Here is a 6,653-nt window from a genome sequence, read left to right on the forward strand (position 1 = left end):
TCGCCAGCCCCTTTTTCGGCTTTCTAAACAAATCACAACTGAACTGAGTTAAAACAGTGTTATTCATCTGACATTTTATTCCTCATTGTTTCCTATAGTTAAAGCTTGCAGGACCCATTCCTTAGACCCAGCCCATCCCCAAATGACACAACTGTCATGGGTATAAAGGTGGATTTTCCAAAGGCAGGGTGGTCAGAGGAAGCTAATCTAATCCCTCATCATCATAAGCAGCCATCCTAACAGAGTGTGCTTTGTTCCCAAACCAAGAACCTGGTGCTCTGTGACTCCTCCATCAGGGGCTTACACCTCCTCCCTCTCTCCCTCAAGCAAACAACTCGATCGGATGCTCATTCCAACAGCAGAGGAAATGTAGTTTTCTCATCTTTCTCCCCAGAAGCACAGCTGCACACTAACTAGGACACACCACAAACACAGCCAGTGTCCACCTCCTTAGCTCCCGGCCCCCTCCCAATTTGTGATCCTCCTGCGGCTGGCCAGACCATCTGGCTTTTGCATGGCTGGGTTTTCCTCATGGGTGCCAGCTGTGGGCAGACTGTTTAACAGCCACATGCCTGTCTTTTCCCCCTCCTCCCCTCTTCACTCATGATGCTTTCTCCAGAAAGTGTGCCTCATTCTCTCAAAGGCCATTCACCTGTCTCCTCAGCCCCTGCTATAGAGCAAGCAATCAGTCAGTGCAAATGAGAACAGGGGGCTGTGTACAAAGAACTGACTGACCTGGGTAGGAGCTCAGGTGCCCCTGCCACTTCTTGGAGAACTACTGTGGCCACTGCCTTAACCTTGGAACCTCTTTAAATACAGATCTTTCTCAGAAAAGTCATGTTAGGTCCTCAAATCCTAGGATATTCTCGCAGATCAGCTTGTCAGATCACTGTTCCCTGCACCAGGAGTCTTTGTGGGGCAGGAAGAACATTAACAGGACAGCAGAGGCACAGTGCGAATTACTTCTCCTGTTGCTGTGACCAACCATCAGACAAAAGCAACTTAGGAAGGGAAGGGTTTATTTTGGCTCACAGTTCCAAGGTACATTTACTGTTCATCAAGGCAAGGACGGTATGGCCATACGTGTGTGAAGCAGCTGGTCCGATTGTACCTGCAGTCAGGTGGCAGGTGTGAGAGGCAGCTGGTCACATTGCACCTGCAGTCAGATGGCAGGTGTGAGAGGCAGCTGGTTAGATTGCACCTGCAGTCAGGTAGCAGGTGTGTGAGGCAGCTGGTCACATTGCACCTGCAGTCAGGTAGCAGGTGTGTGAGGCAGCTGGTTAGATTGCACCTGCAGTCGGATAGCAAAGAGCAGAATGCTAGTGCTCAGCTTACTTTTTCCTTCTTGTTCAGCCCAGGGTCCCTTGCTCATGGACTAGTGCTGCTCACATCTAGGGTCGGTCAATTAACCTAATCTAGAAACCCCCTCACAAACATGTGCAGAGGCGAGTCTCCATAGTGATTCTAGACCCTGTCAAGTTGACACAGTTAACTATCCCAGGAGGGGACTTACTAACATCCTGCCCCTCTCCCTGTAACCTACTCAATCTCCACCTTCGACCCCCTTTGCCCTACCAGAAGCGGGACAGCCCAAGCTGGTGTCCCACCCGGCAGGTTCTGTGGCTAAGTCCCACTACCACCTTACAGGTACTGGAGCACACCTTTGGGGAGGCACCAGCGCTCCTTCAGATGTCTGGTCTAGTGTGAGCTTGCCAAGGGTTTTTTTTTGTTGTTGTTGTTGTTTAAAAGCGAAGGTTGGATTTCATCAAACATTTGCTCACTCGGCATCTAGTAAAGACATCACACAGTTTGACTTTTGTATATACCATTACTATGACACATTCGAGGTTGGAGAGATGGCTGGGTGGTAAAGAGCACATACTGCTCTTACAGAGAACCTGAGCTCAGTTCCATATCAGTTGACCACCAACAGTCTGTACTCCAGCTACTCTGGCCCTCTTCTGGCCTCTACAGGCACCCGTACTCACAAGCACATACCCACATGCAGACACACATGCATACACATAAGTTTTGTTTGTTTTTTTGTTTGTCTTATTTTTTTAGATAGAGTCTGGCTCTGTAGGTCACTATGTAGACCAGGCTGGCCTTACACTCACAGAGCTCTGCCTGCCTCTGCTTCCTGAGATCCAGGATTAAAGGTGTGCACCACCAAATCCAGCTCACATTAAATAAATTTTTAAAAAAAAGTAGAATTTTTTTTCTCCTAAAGTTAAACTAGCCTTGAACTCCTATGTTAAATTTTTTCTTACACTTTCAATATTGGGTTTGATTTGCTACAAGCTTATTAAGTTTTTTGTTTGTTTGTTTTGTTTGTTTGTTTCTTTTTTGTTTTCAATCTATGTCCATGAGAAATATTGATCCGCAATGTCTTTTCTTGTCATGGCATTAGTGGCTTTGGACTAGGGTAACACTAACCTCACAAACTGAATTCACAAGCTAGTTCTTCCTCTTCAGTTCTCTGTGAAGCTTTGCATGTTACTTATTCTAAGTGTGTTTGGCTATACTCGCTAGTAAAGCTAATTGTGACTATCGGGGGACTGTTATTTAAAACAGTCAGTAGGAGTAATCCAGCAATTGTCAGTGATTCCAGTTGCCATTGCTAATATAAACATCATAACAAACAGAAGACAGCGTCATTAGTTTTAATGGTCCCCATTCCCTCCTGGGAAGAGTGAAGCTGGCATCTGAGTGATATTCCCGTTGTAACTTGTGGGGTAGTTCACAAAGAGCGCCCGTCACAGTTGACCTAAATACTTCAGGAACCAACAGCCTCTGACATGAGTTCTATTTAAATTGCCTTAGTCCACCCCTTTCTCTGCGCAAATACCCTCTACCCTCCAGATACCACTCTCCCTCTGGGGCATGCTTCAAATTCTCTGCCTCTTCCCAGACCCAGCTGGTGTCTGCTCAATTTCCCTGAGAGCCTGCCAGCACCGCACAGATCTTCCTCTGAATCCCCGACACCCCGGCAGCCAAAACTACGGAGTCCTTTGTCTCATCTCTCTTGTGCTTTTATTGATGGCGTCTGTATATTTTTCTAATTAGGTTGTAAACTGTTCACCTTATACTTAGAGCACCTGATGGGAGTTCGATTTTTTTTTTTTAATATAGCCGATCATTATAGCCTTGTGTATGAGAGTTCTAATTTCACAAGTTTGATCATTTCAAAATTGCTTCACTAGGACGAAGGTTTTCCATATGCATTGTTCTCATACGTGTTTGTTTGTTTTGTTTTGTTGAGACAGGCTCTTTCAGTGTGGCCTTGGCTGTCCTAGAATTCACTTGTAAAACCAGGTTGCTGTCAAGCTCAGATCTGCTCGCCTCTGCCTCTGAATACTGAGATTAAAAGTGTGTGCCACCACTGCCTGGCTTATTGCATATGTTGTCTATCAAATCTGGGCTCTGTTAAATATAACTTCACTTTCCTACCAGGATGGTAAAATGCTTGAAATGCTTAAAATGCCTTGTCAACTTCTGTGCTTAATGAGTGCTGTACATCCTGGGATGGAAGGCAGTTGACAGAAGCAGTCGCTATGATTACAGCAGTAGCAGGAAGTGGGGCCAAGCTACAAGCTTCAAGGCCCACCCACCACTGACCCTCTTCTTCTGGCTAGCTCCTACCCCTTCAAGGTTCAATAACCTTCCAAAACAGCTGTGGACCAATGTTCAAATGCAGAAACCTGAATGGAACATTTCACATTCAACTGCCTACAATCTCCTAATATCTGAAACTGTCTTTTTTACATTCTACCATAAGGTAGAGAGAACAGGTTTCATTTTTTGAGTCACTATCATACTTACTCTGTACGTATATTTGATCCCCACTACTCATGCCTGCCTACCTTATCTACTGTTCTATGCCTGAGGTCTCACATTGTTTCCTTGGACTGAAAATCTACCAGAGTCCATTACACACACACACATACACACACACACACCACCTGACTAAACAGAATTAATCATGCTTAAATACCAATCTATTGTTAAAAATACATACTCTTGCTTGACACAGTGGTGCATGCCTTTAAAGCTAGTACTTGGGAGGCAGAGGCAGATGGGTCTCTGTGAGTTCCAGCCAGGGCTACATAGAAGACCTTGTCTGAGAGAGAGAGAGAGAGAGAGAGAGAGAGAGAGAGAGAGAGAGAGAGAGAGAGAAGGGAGAATATGTATGTGTGTGTATATGCACATACTTTTTACTACCAAAATCCACTAACTCAGAACTTTATCCCCTTATTTTCCACTTCTGTATTTTTTAAATCCTTATTTACCCTGTGTCTTTGCATCTGTGCATAGCCCTGTGCCTGACTCAACCTGAGCCTGCAGTTATTCCCATTTTATAAAATCCCCAGAGGCCAGCTGTTAGCCCAAGTCTGTGTCGCAAATGCCAAGTGCCTTAGAACTCTGATCCTGAGTACAAGAGGGACTCAGCTCTCATCCCGTCACACGAGAATTGGCTCAAGCTATGGTTACATGGCTTTTATGTGATTATATTTTTGCTCCTATTAATAGATTAAAAATATTTAGAGATAAAATAACCTTCTGGCTTTAAAAGTGCAATTGTTCATTGTGTAGGTCTTTGGCTTAGCTTCCTCCAGTTTTATGTATCTGAGAGCTCATGAACTCACTTTTCTGATGTGCTTACTTAAAAGGAGAAAGCGCTCATCCCTGGACAAATGATCTCCCAGATCTGCCCTTGGGTCTTTCCCTTCCCTTCAAACACACCATTGATTAAATAAACAAACCACAACCTCTCCTGGGTATTTATTCTCTCAGCTTCCCCTGGAGACGGTCCCTTTGAGTGAGCTACCTTGCTCAGCCAAGGATTTGGAGGGCCTGATTCCTTCCAGGTTCCCATAATAGCCTTGTGGGGGTTGTACCACTCCTGTGCTGTCTTGACTCCAGGATCCCACCTTTCTAAACTGTTCTATCATTAAATGCTGCACAAAATTTCCCGACTTGGTCATGCCATTGGTTTCCTGCCAAAAGACTCTGAAATACTGGAATTTGTAGTCAGAAGAAATGGCAGTTTGAAATGTCACTTCAAGCAGGGCCACAGGCAAGTTGGCATAATCTCTTAACAAAGGATCACAACTAAGTCAGAGGAGAACAGGCCGCAGGCCCTTTGATTTCACCTGGCAACTGCATCACAAATATATCACTTATTTAACGCCAAGTTTCCATAATGACCCATATCGAATTCCTGTCCGGAAACTCTCATATCAAAACTGGGTAAACTGAGACCACTTTGGTGGCTCAGTGGGGAAAGATGTCTGCTCCCAAGGCCACCACTCTGACTCCAAGCTCTGAGACTCACAAGATGGAAGGAGAGAACTGACTTCTGTAAGTTGTCCTCGAACCCTAGACATGCATCATTACACAAATGCACTGTCCCAGATAAATAAATAAATAGAGTGTAACAAAAATGTTATGGATTGGTTCAAGTCTAAATGTCAGAAAATTACTATGAAAGGAGTAGATATTTGTAAAACATGCTTTAAATTACACTGGAGTTTTAGAATCATGGACATTTCAAAATTCTTTCATTATCTCCATGAAGGGGCTGGGCAGTCATGCTGGTATAAACAACTCTGAGGTTAATATAGCTGAAGGCAGCTGGGAAGTTTGGAAAAGCTGACCTTCATTCTGTGGACTGAGCTTGGCAAATGAGAATTTCTGAAAAGAAGCTACCAAGGCTGATTAAAACTTTAATGAGTATGTAGTGTAGTAGACTTTGAGATGTCACAGGTCTGGGAGCGTAATTACAATTTCTCTTGGGCTATTTTTAGCCCCACAAAGAGCCGTTCCTGCCTATCTCCACATTAGACCTAACATCTCAATAAAGATAAAAACCTCTGGAATGTATTAATTCACAAAACCCTATGACCCACCAACGGGAGGGCGTGGCGATGAAAGCCATCAAGATCCCTATAATTGAGGCCTATAGTTGGCATCCCCCCATTTTGCAATAACCTATGTCTCTGATTTTTTTCCACCAATGTATTTTTTTAAATGCCTTGGTTTATAACTTCCTTTGTTCAATTACCATGAAAGCACTCACTATAAAACTTTTCACAGCTTTGTCCTACTACAAGGACACTTGCTCAACCGTGCTCATCGCTGCGCTATTCCTAATAGCCAGAATCTGGAAACGACCTAGAAGACAGGAGAATGGATAGAGGAAATGTGGTGCTTTTACACAGTGGAGTGTACCCAGCTGTTCAAAACAATGACATCATGAAGTTTGCAGGCAAACGGATGCAACTAAAACAGTAGTTCTCAACCTGGGGGTCATGTGACTCAGTTGCAAGAGTCGCCTAAGACCATCAGAAAACACAGATATTTACATTATGATTCATAACAGCAGCAAAATTAGACTTGTGAAGTAGCATGGAAAGGAATTTTACGGTTGTTCTCAGCACAACATGAGGAACTTGATTAAAGGGTCACAGTGATAGGAAGCTTGAGAGCCATTGAATTACAAAAAAGCATCCCAAGTGATGCAACCTAGACCCAGAAAGATAAATGTGGGATGTATTCACTTATAGGGAGATTAGCCATTAAATGAATGGTAACTATAATACAATCTGTAGACCCAGAGAGGCTAGGTGTAGAGGAAGGGCCTTGAGGGCGCG

At 44.0% G+C, this 6,653-nt stretch overlaps 1 long non-coding RNA gene across 1 annotated transcript; it reads right to left on the bottom strand.

Moving 5' to 3' along the window:
* Positions 1 to 1,002: 1,002 nt before the first annotated feature.
* On the bottom strand, positions 1,003 to 2,024 carry LOC116087564. The gene is made up of 2 exons (XR_004117478.1): positions 1,662 to 2,024; positions 1,003 to 1,291 (listed from the first exon to the last, which is right to left on the bottom strand). It is a non-coding gene; the product is annotated as an uncharacterized LOC116087564 (long non-coding RNA).
* Between the last annotated feature and the right edge of the window lie 4,629 nt (positions 2,025 to 6,653).

The sequence above is a fragment of the Mastomys coucha genome, unplaced genomic scaffold (assembly GCF_008632895.1).
Source record: "Mastomys coucha isolate ucsf_1 unplaced genomic scaffold, UCSF_Mcou_1 pScaffold13, whole genome shotgun sequence".
Taxonomy (NCBI): Eukaryota; Metazoa; Chordata; class Mammalia; order Rodentia; family Muridae; genus Mastomys; species Mastomys coucha.